The 12,713-nt window shown below is 43.5% G+C and overlaps 1 protein-coding gene across 3 annotated transcripts in view; it reads left to right on the top strand.

Annotated features, from left to right (window-relative positions):
• Window positions 1–12,713, top strand: part of PIGN (phosphatidylinositol glycan anchor biosynthesis class N) — an 862,819-nt gene that overhangs the window by 37,915 nt on the left and 812,191 nt on the right. Inside the window, exon 2 of one of the 3 annotated variants that reach the window (XM_085606885.1) lies at window positions 8,948–9,072. The exons of the other annotated variants lie outside the window; for them this stretch is intronic. The gene's annotated coding sequence lies outside the window, so the exon portion shown is untranslated. The remainder of the gene's footprint in view (window positions 1–8,947; window positions 9,073–12,713) is intronic. 3 annotated transcript variants of the gene reach the window in all.

Genomic DNA, 12,713 nt, shown 5'->3' with positions numbered 1-12,713 from the left:
TTCGCCTTTGAAAAACTTTTTTCTTTGGCAACCTATGCAGCTCAGTATTTGGCAGTCAAGGTGACTGCTTCAGAAGTGCAGAAAGAAAAACAGAAAAAAATCACTTCAATTGTTGTTTTAATTCACATGTAATGTTAAGTGTTTAGGTTATTTCTCAGAAAGTAGAAAATATTAGCACGTACAAATGACCGACCTAACAATGGCGTCTTGACAGTTTTTTGGTTTGGGAGTGCAGTTCTCTTAGTTTTAACTAAATCACTGTCGCAAGGTCGGGTCATTGCTACCCAAATCATCCAATGACACTGGCGAGAGACAAAAATACACATATATATACACAGTCACACACTAACTCAAACTCAGGCTCTCTTTCTCTTCAACATTGCTACAGTTTTCCCTTCTTACACTCTTTACCTTTACTACAGCCTGTTTCTGTTCTAGCCCTCTCACTCCACACACCCCTCCTTTTCTGCCCCATTACACGCTTCTCTAGGAGTTACAGAGTAATAAAGTGCCCCTAAGGAGACAGAATTGCTCAGTAGATCCAAATTTAAAATACATAAACATTGACTGATCGTGGTCGCAGAAGTTGTTTCCAAAACTAAATTTTACTATTTAATCGTTCACAGATGCAGGTGTGTGAGCATTTATAAAAACATCTATTTAATCATGGCACAAAATGCCAAAGAAATATATTTGTCCTATTTGGTGTCATAGAGTGACATAACATATCATGGTAATGTTCTCATTAGCAAAATCATAATAATTCCAGACCATGCCTATGGCCAGGCGCCTGTTGTGCCAAGTTTAAATTTTAGGATGAGTTAGATTATGTCAGATACGGATTATGAAAGGACTCTGTATAGGCTTTCCTCTTGTAATGGGTCTCTTTAGAACATCATTTTGATCACTTTAGGAATACAAATATGCCAGCGCTCTTGTTATTTCAGCATTACAATTATGGCAAAATAACACTTGCAAGCCTTTTTTAATTTCCATGTCGGCTCTATCTGCTCTGATTTATTTCAGCTAGATAGAGAGGCAAAGACATTTGGACATTTTTAGGCTGAATCCAGTGGCTAGAAGTGAAAATATTATGCCCAACATAAGAAAGCATTAGTAGTTTCACATTTTTGTTTTACGTTTCTCAGTTGGGTCATCAATTTTTTCTCGAGGATCACTGTTTTGGTAAAGCAAGTAGAGTTTGGAACTCACTTTATTCCCTTGAAACACTTGCCCTCATATTAAAGCATTTGCATTAATGAATCATAAATAACACTTCTCTGTTGTGCTTGCTCCGATATCCTTAGTCACAGACAAAAGGGACAAGAGAGTGGAGGGGATAAAGGGACTGACAGACAAATCATAAAGAAAATATTTTCTAACAAACTATCTCCATTCATCATGTAAGTACACCTTTCCAAGAGGCAAATTGTGAGTTTTTTTGCGACCCAGAATTTGCGAGGTGCTATTTTGTATGTACAAGAGTGTGTAACACACTGTTAGCGATTCCCAATGGGGTCGCAAATTGAGAGGATCATGAATATTAATGTGCCTCTCTCAATTTGCGGCCCCATTGGGAATGGCAGGCCTTTCCAGGTATGGTGGCCTGCTGGGCTCAGCAGACCACCATGTCTGGAACTGCTTTCAAATAAAGCAGTTTCTTTTTAAATGCAGCCGTTTTCCTTAAAGGAAAGCAAGATGTATTTAAAAATGAAAAAAATTCAACGTTTTCGTTTAATTTTTTAAGGGCAGGTAGTGGGCCGTGGGACCACTGCCTGCCCTTAAAAAATATTTTCCAATGCATTTGCCCTTTTGCAAGTGCATTACTACCCTCTTGAAGAGGGTGGTATTTTGCGAGTGTTTTGCGCCCGCAATTGCGGACGCAAAACATTCATACATGGGCTTGTGCAAGCTATTAGGAAGGGAACGCCCCTTCCTAATAGCGAGTCGCAAAACCTATTTAGCAAGTTGCAAATAAAATGCGACTCGCTAAATAGGCTTTGTACATGGCCCATGCTGTTTTTGCATGCGCAAACGGGTTCGCAAACCCGTTTGCACATGCAATAACGGTCTTACATCTGGCCCTACATCTTATAATGCTACTGAGCTCTAATAATGTGTTGCCATTTGTTTAGGTGGTTGAATATGGCAGGTATCTTATTTATCTGAATTTCTTAATTGAAGAAACAAGAAGTGTGTTTTCCGGATGAGAGTGTTAGGGCTCAAATTTTGGAACAATAGAGCTTTTTAACTCGTACATAAAACCTTCATTCTATTTCTGGCTTCTTGTAGAAGTTTGCCTCTTTAGTCTCTTGATCCCATGGACATCACAGCCCTGTTGTTATGGGATTCTCTTTGGGGCTTACTCTTTAAATAATGGAATGTTTAATTATGATGTTCTATCTGCCTTCGACGTTGCTCTGTGGGTGTTCCTGGCTCTTCAGGTGAGGCAGCGGAGCCTGGACCATATGCAGGGAGACATTGTGTGCTGATTTTCTTCACCGAGAATAAACTCAACTTCTTACCATCTCAGCCCGTGGTTCCTGTAATTTCTCCTTGTAGCCCCGACACTTACCTTTGCATGTGTCCTCAGAGCCGGAACCTATTGTTGGCTGTCCTTAAAATTGTACCTCGCTTGTTGTCACCTACATCTTGAGATTCTCTACTATTGTTTTGCACACACTGTCTTTCAGTCCGATGACCATGTCAGACATTTTTTAAAGTTGTTGTTTACTGTGATTAATATTTCTTTGTCAAAAATACTTTTCCTCTGTTTTTTGATTACTAAGGACAGTCCAGTCCCACGTGATCAGTTATTTTTTATTCTACCTTCATTTGAGGATTGTTGGAGGACTATTAGCTATTCCACAATAAAATTTGGTTTGATTGTGAGAACCAATTTGATCTAAATTTACTGCCGCTGTGTTGTAAAGCATATCTTCACTTGCACTTCCTGTAATATTGGGCAGGTAAGGTGCACTTAGCAAGGCTAGCAGTTAGATCGATTGATTATCTTCCTATGTCACATGACATGCATCAGGTTTTGGGAGTGTTGAGTAAGAATATGACAGTGTATTAGCATAAACAGTTGATGGGGAGGCTTAGTTAGGGAAAAGTGGTTGACTCTACCCCACAGCCATCCGATGTTCAACATAACAGCCAGAATAAGGCAAATTTCACCACGTGCCTGCTTCCACATGCTAAAATCAAAGAGCCCTGCAAGGACCGCCAGCCTTTCCCTACCTGAGAATGACTCCGTATGAGTTGGTTTGGAGTATCATCCACTTGCATTTGCTGAGTCGTAGACAGTGAGCTATGTCTCGAGTCTGCTTTCGTAACATCTGTAAGCTAAATGTCAACCAACGAATCACTTGTTCTCTAAGACCTCCCCCTCACCTGCAGATAGTTGCAATTAAGAACACTGGAAGATGTGCTGTGCCACGTGCATGCTTGCGGTCACCAACTGCATTTTAAATAAGGATGGCACACTTCCCTCACCTTATGTCTCAGCTCAGTTCAGGATTACTTCCCCTCCCCCACCCAAAAAAAAAAAAGTTCAGGCCATAAGGCTGGCATTCATGACAATTCAGATAGATATTTGTTCCCCAGGAGAGGACTCATCTATTCCTATCTCTCTGTAATGTCTGGAAAGGAAGTAACAGCTACAAGCAGTAGTACTCACCTTCAAGTTATCACTTATTGACCCATTCCCAAAGTAGAGTATTTTTAATATTAGAACATTGGAATGTGGAGCACTCCATTGAAGACAAAGGAGTGCTCCGTGCTTCTACGGGCCGGTAAAGGCCCGCAGAGCAACATTCCAATGTTGTTTTCACAAAGGCCTCTCGGAGCCCGAGGGGATTTAAAACCCCTCGAACTCCGAGAGGCCTTTGTTTAATTTGTTAGAACATTCTGCCCTCTAGTGGCAGGATGTTCTAATAGCCTTATAGTCCTTCGTAGCTGGTCTATACCGGCTATTAAAGTCCCGCTCCCTTGTTAAAGTCCCTCGCCTTTGGCCCGGGCCTTTAACGCTGGAGCGGGCCTTTAATAGCCGGTATAGCCCACTACGGCGGGCTATAAGGCTATATTAGAACATTGGAATGTAAAACACTCCATTTAACGCAATGGAGTGCTCCGAGCTTCTACTGGCCAGTATAGGCCCGCAAAGCAACATTCCAATGTTGTTTTCACAAAGGCCTCTCGGAAATCCCCTCGGGCTCCGAGAGACCTTTGTTTTATTTATTAGAACATTCTGCCCTCTAGTGGCAGAATGTACTAATAGCCTTATAGCCCTTCGTAGCTGGGCTATACTGGCTGTTAAAGCCCCGCTCCCTTCGGCTCGGGCCTTTAAGGCTGGAGCGGGCCTTTAATGGCCAGTACAGCCCGCTACGGTCGGGCTATAAGGCTACAATATTAACCTCACTCTGTCCCTTGCCCTTCAGTTATGCAATTTGATTGCACCCAGTCTGTAGTACCAGTCCTAGTCAGTTTGAAAACAGTTTCCCAAAGTATCTGAGAATAACCTTAATTAACTTATCTTTGAAAAAACATCACTCAACCCCATGGACCAAGATAGCTTTCGCTCCATGGAAGATTTCCTGCTGGCCAAGATTATTGGGAAAAAGTCTTTATATATAAGCTTGTATAACTTCTAGAAGAAAATCTACTACTGAGAGATAGGCTATTTGGATTCCTTCCACTTTAATGGACAGAGATGTGACTCTTAAATTTGAGGGGTTATCTCTTCAGATTATCTGAAAAAACATCATTTGCTTTGCTGGTATTGTTTGACATCTCTGCCACCTCAAAATGTGCTGCTACAACATTTGAATGAGAAGACGGGCTTTGCTGACTGTTTTTTGGTTGGTTTTATTATTTTCTAGTCGATTGAGCCTCACAAGTCACGTATTTCCAGTACTTTTGTGACGGGTGCGGTCTCTCATAGTTCCTCGCTGTCAATAATGTTTAATATCTGTCTGAAACTCCTGAACAAACGGCTGAAAAAGTCTTGTGGATTCCACATTTACATGGATGATATTGAGGCCCAGAATACGCAAGTTCCCCCGGTTGGTTGTATAAGTGGCGTGACCCTAAAGTGGGTCCATATGGTCCAAGTGGGCTTCATCCTTCTAAAAGTGATGTCCTAAATGCAGCATTTGACTGGCAAGTAACTCAAGACTGGCAAATCCTGCACTGGCCGGCTGCATTTTATGGCCGCTCCCTGCTGTTGTATGGCGGGTCCACATGGTGGTGTAGGATTGTGTCACTTCAGGGCAGGTTCCTTACTAGCATTAGTAAATGTAAAAGTGTTTCTAAACCTATTTTGTGCAAGACCCTCCCCCCAATGTTAACAAATGGTGGCTCCTCAGAGGCAGTTCCACACCTGCCATTTTCAGTTCAGGAAATCCCACCCATGCAGCTGCTGCACCATGCAGGCGCCATACAAGTCCTTCTAGACCACACCAGTCTTTACACCCACTCTGGAACATTCACAGTAGGAGGAGTATGTCCCGGAAGCACATGGTGTCTGTGCTCATTCCAGGAAGGGAAGATTGATACTAAGGTTTTTTCTGAACTGCTAAAACACTTCCAATTCTGGTTATTTGTGTTTGGGGTGGTGGGAGGAGCAGCCTCACATAACAAAATGTTTGCAAGCTCGATCAGGCAAGGGGACAGGGATCAGCACGCTTTTTGACGATCATTCCACTTAGCGGAAATTGGTGGTAATTAGGGCTGCACCTCACTGTCAGATAAAGGCAATTAATATTTGGTTCCAGATCAAATAGATTTCCAATAAGAAAATGGTTTGACATTTTTTGCACGAAAAAAGGATAATCCTAAAAACATAACTGAATCTCTTCAGTGTTAAGAAGGTATCATTGTCCGGCATCCTAAATGAATCGTTTGAAATTGTTTGTGTTCTCATATGCTGCTAAAGATTGCCATAGGATTGTCAGTGCTCCCTTGACTCACTTAGGATTCACTTTCTGTTTATGTCTGTGCTTTACCGTGTACATTCTGCCATACCAGTCAAGGAGTTTTAGGAGCCCTATAAAAAAAGAGGATTTTGCAGTTAGGGATTACCCTCTTCAATAGGAACCAACCCAGTGTAGCACTTTCGTGTGGCCATTTGTGGTGACATCATAAGGCAGCTGCCTACTGCGTCCTCACCGTAGCACTGGCGCTGACTTTCTGTTTATTGTCTTTAAAATGCTAGACATTTGAACCTCTTATTCACTGAGGCTAACCTTCTAAGAAAAAAGGAGCGTGTTGGCAGTCTCTTTGCCAGTTTTATGTCAAGCCAAATAAAACCAGTGATAAACTGTCTTTCTCCAGAAGACATTGCTTGCAGGGCGGCCCCCATCATGAGGCACTCTGTCACATGTCATGTGTTGTAGGGTGCTGACAACTCCCAGCCTGATGACCAGCCACTCTCCGGATTCCTTATGGCTGGCCTAACAGTGAACCTTTTGATGTGGTCCAGAATTCATTTCTTTTTGCTCTACACATTAGAAATAGCCAGCACAACACAGTTCATCAAAAGAATCATCCAAAACCGAGAGCACTAAATCAAATCATTTATGCATTTGCTAATATCGATTTATAGATATATATATCACCCAGTGGCGGGCGCCACTGAGTAGTTAAAGTTAGGATCGTGTTTCAAATAGGAAATGCATTTATTATGTTGCTATTAACTTTGGGAATGTTTGACGAATCTCTACAAAAAGCTGCAGGGCCTGGCCATAGGCCAACCTTCCCGCATGCAGCCAACCCCCCCACTGCGCATGGCCTGCAGCGCACTTACTTTATTTAAAAAATAAAAAGAACTAGAGTTTCACTGAAATGTTAATGTTAAGTAACAATGTAACCTTTTAAATTCTGAAAACCACAGAAATTCACCACTTATAGTTAACGCAAGTAACAATAATTTGTGCCCTAACGTAACTATAACTTGCGCCCTTGCCATGCTAATTACCCCACATATTACATCACTCATGACATCTTCTATGGCATCGTTGATATCACTGCAACATTTGCAAAGTGGCGTACCTAGACCTAATGCAACCCGGGGCGGACCCTAAGTTTGCTGCCCGGTGCAGGTAAGAGTCGGAGTGGGGGGTGGCGACCAACGGATGTCTAGTTCCGGAGTGGGTTTGGCGGCCGACAGACGACATGTTCTCGGGGGCGAGGGGATGGTGTTAGTCGACAGACACGACTTGCTCACCTCCGCCACCCCCAAAAACAGTGCTTCCCCCACCCACCCCAGCTACGCCACTGCATTTGCAGTGAAATTATTGATGAGAAAACTGTATGGCGGGGGCGCAAGTTATAGTTAAGTAAGAGCACAAGTTATAGTTACTTGAAATGACTATAACTGGTGAATTTCTGTGTTATTTAGATTTTAAAACATTACGTTGTTACTGAACATTAACATTATAAATAGGTGAATATGTCAGTGGCAACGTTGACGTTTTTTAAAAACTGAAATTGACAAGCTATTGTTAAAGTCAGCAGAGCTAACTATAACTTGTGCCCCTGCCATGCACTCCTTATGACCTTACATGTCACTTCACTCATGACATGTTCTATGACATCTTTTGTGACATCACTGATGACATCTCAAATGATATATTGGATGACATCACGAACGAAGACCACATGGCCTCCCTCGTAGAGCCTGTCGTGACCCTGGTTACCCCACCCTCTGGGGCCATATATATTTCAAAGGGGAGGAGGCTATGTGTATTATAGGCTCTGGGGAGCCCACCCATAGGTCTGAAACTTGCAAAAAGGGGGAGGGGCCGCCCCACTCTCCTCCCTGAGCCATTAAAAGGCTCTGGGGACTTCACCCCCCAGGAGAACTACTTGTCCTAAAGGTGAGGTGGCCGTGCGTTCCCCTCTCCTCCAGCCTTTTTTGGCCCCAGGGACCTCCTGCCCATGGGCCAGCTTTAATTAAAGGTGGGTGCCCAACCAGGACACCCACTATACACTTGTTGGTCTATGAACCAATAGTTTGTGAATTCCTCACAAACGAGTTATGGGAATGTAAGGAATTAACTTTGAAAACATGGGTGTCTGTTTATTGTATATATATGTTCAGCAAGGACATGTATTGTGTCTCCACTATTAATCTACTAGTTACCACCTTGATTGGGAGAGTTGCGCAAACTGTACATTCCAAAACACATGTGAGGGACATAGCATTGTATAGGAAACTATCATTGCTCGTACTTAAAAACAGTATACCATAGGAAGAACAAGGTGATTAGGCTTACAATATATGATCACATTTCTAGCCTTATTGAAGAAAAATAACTACTGTGAGAGTTAGAGAGTGAGGGTTACTTTATGTTATCCACAGAACTTACAGGAAGAGTGTTAAGGATGTTGATTGTATGGGTACACATCAGCTTGCTGTGTAAAAAGAAATATTTTTGTCATCGCTGTGTTCTCGAGTCATGGATCAACCAGATAACTATGCTATACTACATATAGAGAAGAGTAAGGTAATCTACTTCCTAGGTGTACCAAAGTGTATAAAAATTATTTTGTGCTTACACTAAAGGTACGCCAAACCACTACACATGTTTTGTATTTAGATCAAACGTGAGCAGTTCAGCCTAAAGTTACATGCTCCCAACTGGAGTTAATTGTATAGTGAATGCTTTAGTTATTGATACGTAGAACCAATATATGCACATATGAGATAGCGGCGTAGTCTTAATATATTGATCAAGATCTGCGGGTTCATAAAAAACATATTTTTACCTTCATGAAAAATACTCATTGTAATTGGGCCAACAAAGGAGAAAGTTCTGTTGTGTGATTTCAAAATCGATTTCAAAGAGAGTAAACATTTTTGGCATGATAGTAGCTTCAGCATTCCTGGGATATTCCTGTTCAAGCCCTATTCCATTCAGTCCTTTTAATTTTTCTCATACAGTCCAGGATCATTTCCGAATGTTGGAATTTGAGAGGGCTAAAGATGAATGGTCTCGGTGATGAAAGAGTGGTCGATTGTCTAGAGGAATCCGGTGTGCCTGCTCAATCGCAAAGTCCTTGATAAAGGTGAGTCCAAGGGCTTGTGGAATCCAAACCTGTAAGAACAATGAACAGCCACCCATATTATCTTCTGAGTTTTCGGGCATGCCAAAGACTCTGAGGCTCCCTTGCCTATTTGAGTCCTCCAATTCTGTTACTTCCCTTTCTAGCACTTCCACGTTTCTATAGAGTAGGGATGAATTCTTTTTTTGAGCAGTCTGGGAGTCTTCTGTTTTACTTATTCTAGATTTGTTACTTTAAGCCAGTTAGCCAGTGCTTTGATGTCTCCCCTGAGTCTACCATCTCATTTTGTAACATGTCAGTGTTAATTGTAGGACTTTGCGTAAGATCATGCAGATAGTTTAATTTCTGAAGGATTAATTCCATATTGGCAGCGGTCTTGCTTTCCCTTTATGGGTGAATCAGGTAGTGGCGGTTCTTTTTTTTTTTTTTTCTTCGGTTTTCTGATCTTTAGCATCTAATGCGTTCTTAATGTCTTTCTCTTTAGCATCTGCCATTTTGTTTATAATGATTTTCCTGTTATGAGACCTATACAGTGTTTAATACGTCTTTTGTTGTAAATAAGGCGTTACTACTCTGAGCCTCTGAAGTATTCAGCAAGTGTTACATGAGTACTGCAGAAATCCTCAAATAGACTGGTGCTGTCATCTTACCGCCGTTCAGTATTAGAACATTGGAACTTGGAGCACTTCATTGAGTACAATGGAGGGCCCTGGGCTCCTACTGGCTGGGAGAAGCCGGCAGAGGAACATTCAAATTATTTGTGTAAATACTGTGGCAAACCAGCACATCTAACTTATTTGTAGTGCATGCATATTTCTTATATACAGGGAGACTGAATAAAGTCTAAAGCATGTCTCTCTTAAGTACTTTTTTAAGTAATACATTTGAATCTCCTCCATTGTGTTTGCATTTAGGTGCATTTAGGTGTGAGGCTCCAGATAGCTCTCAACCTGGATACTCCAACAAAAGGAGGCCTGATGACCCCTTAACTTTGGCCTTTGTTATGGGCCCAGCTGGAATCTAATAAGCTTCCTCCCTGCCTGCACGTTGCTCCTCAGAACAAAAGCAGACAACATGCAGGCACTCCTGAATATATCCCGGTGTCTGACACCAGGACAGGTTCAGCATAGTTCCATGGGGGCCAACTTCTTGGCAGGGTAGTTGGTGTCCACCCTGTGAAAATAATGGGTAGACGCAGTCTGCCCGCGTGTATTCTCGACTTGTGCCCTGCTTTAGGCAGCTTCATTAAGGTGCCATAATAAGAGGCTATAGGAGGCAGCCAGGGTCGGATAGGTAAGGAGGGCACTCGGGCAATAAGCGATGGTCTGGTATCTGGGTTGCAGCTCTGAAACGCTTTTTTGACCAGTGTCATGGCTGATTTGGGCAGTGTCTGCGCTGTTTAGATGCAGCCAGTGGCCCAGTGGTTGCCTGAGCGACCTTTCCGGAGGCAGATGGGCTTCTAATACCTCACTTTTACCAATGGAGCAGAGGTGTCATTCCCAGTGTCTCGCCGGCCAATTAATGAATGCAGATGGAGCAGAAGTGGCCTCACTTACATTCATGTGTGGTTCACCATTGTGAACTAATCCATGCACAATTAGTCCTGGCAATATTCACATTTTTTTTTATCTCAGTGAAGTTAAGAAAACATGCCCCTTTTAGAGACCCCCCCTCTTCCTTCTTTTCATTATACTTAAAACACTGAAGCAGTAATTTGCAAAAAAATGCACAATCCTCAAATGTTGGCCAATTTTTGTTCTTTTTTTTGCGTGCCTGGGCTTATTTTTGATCCCAATCTTACCCTGGAGGCGGCCAAATTCTAACAAATGACCTGAAAATAATCTTGTTGTGAGTAGAAAGTGAACACTCAAAGACAAATATATTTTCACCTGAGGCTTTGCAAATTCTTTCCGGGGAGCTGTTGGGCTGTCTCCCTTTCGCTGACTATGACCACAGAAGTGTTGAAGAGACAGCTGCATGTGGGCTAGTCCGAGCATACATCAGTGGCGCAGTTGAACCCAAAGAGGTAACATGTAAAGCGGTTAGTACAAGAAGTGAGGAGAGGTGTGTGGAAGAGAAGGGTTCACAGTAGAGAGTGTTTGGGATGTGAGATGTGTTGGAATGAGACAAATGAACACAGCAGAGGTAAAGAGGGAAGAAGGAGGGGCATTGGAAAGGGGTTGTGCATAGGAAGTAGGTTCAGGAAAGGTAAAAGCGGAAGGACAAAATAATATTCTTAATTAAGTAAGCCATCCTATACGCTACGCAAAATAGGGTGGGGGCCCGAAGCATCTTTTACAACCCTGGATGATGGTATAAAACACAATAAGCTTGTCATTTCAGTCTTCATCTTTAGGTCAAGCCTAGGCAGCGCGCATGCCCTGTCTATCGACATGCTGTATCTCCTCTGTGGGTTTCAAGTACTCCCATCGTTTTTAATTGGTTCTTTTGTGTGCTTTTCTGAGAACCTGGCTTTTCAGTGGTGCATTGGCTGCATTTGTCCCTCCTTTTGGTGTTTGGCTCCCTCCCATGGCTACTGGCACTATTACATATACTCGTTCCCTCCTATTTATTTAGGTTAGTTGCGGCACACTCTTTTTTTAGGTCTCGCTGGCGTTGCAGCGCGAAGCGCTGCCGCCAACGAGACTTATTGTTGCCGTGTTTGCTCCCAAGGGAGACAGACCAGGGCACGTGCAGCGATCGGGGTCTGTGGACGCGCTTCTGAGACGCGCTTGCGCAGACGCACATGCACAGACACACGAGCGCGTACACACTCCGCCGCTGCCGACCCCCCTCACCGCATCCCCGGCTGCCTAATGCGCGCGCACACACCTCGCCACCGCCGCCGCCCCCCCTGTTAGAGACCAGTGTCTGGATCAAAAATTTCTGATCGCTGCAGGGGCAACATTAATGTCGTTTAGGCGTCAAAAGATGCATGATGCCATCCCCGCCACTCAGACTTTTTGGTAAATCAATGTACATACATTACATCACGGTAAATGTACATAGGGTTCACTCAGAAAGGTTGCGAATAATAGTTGTTAAAACAATGAGAACCCCTTGATTGAATGCATGAGAAAGATCTCCGCTTGACGCCAAGTATTTATTGGAACATGAGGAGATAATGATACGCCAACAAGCACACAGTGTGTCCACGGAGTCGCGCTCGCTACTCACAACCAGTGCCTTCAAAAACACTCCGTACGCTCCAGCCGCCAACACCGCAGACAGAATGAAGGGAGGGATCTGCAGGAAGACCACGTCTTTGCCAGTCTAAATAAACCGAACATTACTGCAGCACTCCGCTCTCAGACGGAGCAGCCGGCACCCACTCTGGAAAAGGGAGGAGTTTCCTTGGCGGAAAGTTAATTCCGTCCTTTCTTGCTGTCTCCTCTCTCATAAGCCTAGGGCGAGGCCAGCAGTGCAGCTGGCAGTCCACAGACCCGAGCGGCGGCAGCGAACGCAGTGAGGCGTCAGTGCGTGCGGACATACTAGGATGGTAAGAGATGCTTCCGTGCACGCGAACAGGACAGTGGGAGGCAATGCGTGCCTGCGCACCTGCCTGACATCATCCCATCGTGGCAGAAGGCTGTCCCATCATGAATATAAACTAAGCAGCCTCTACAGCTCTCAGATGAGTCTTT

The sequence above is a fragment of the Triturus cristatus genome, chromosome 5_2 (assembly GCF_964204655.1).
Source record: "Triturus cristatus chromosome 5_2, aTriCri1.1, whole genome shotgun sequence".
In the NCBI taxonomy this organism is placed as follows: domain Eukaryota; kingdom Metazoa; phylum Chordata; class Amphibia; order Caudata; family Salamandridae; genus Triturus; species Triturus cristatus.
This window is presented reverse-complemented; position numbering and strand designations above follow the sequence as displayed.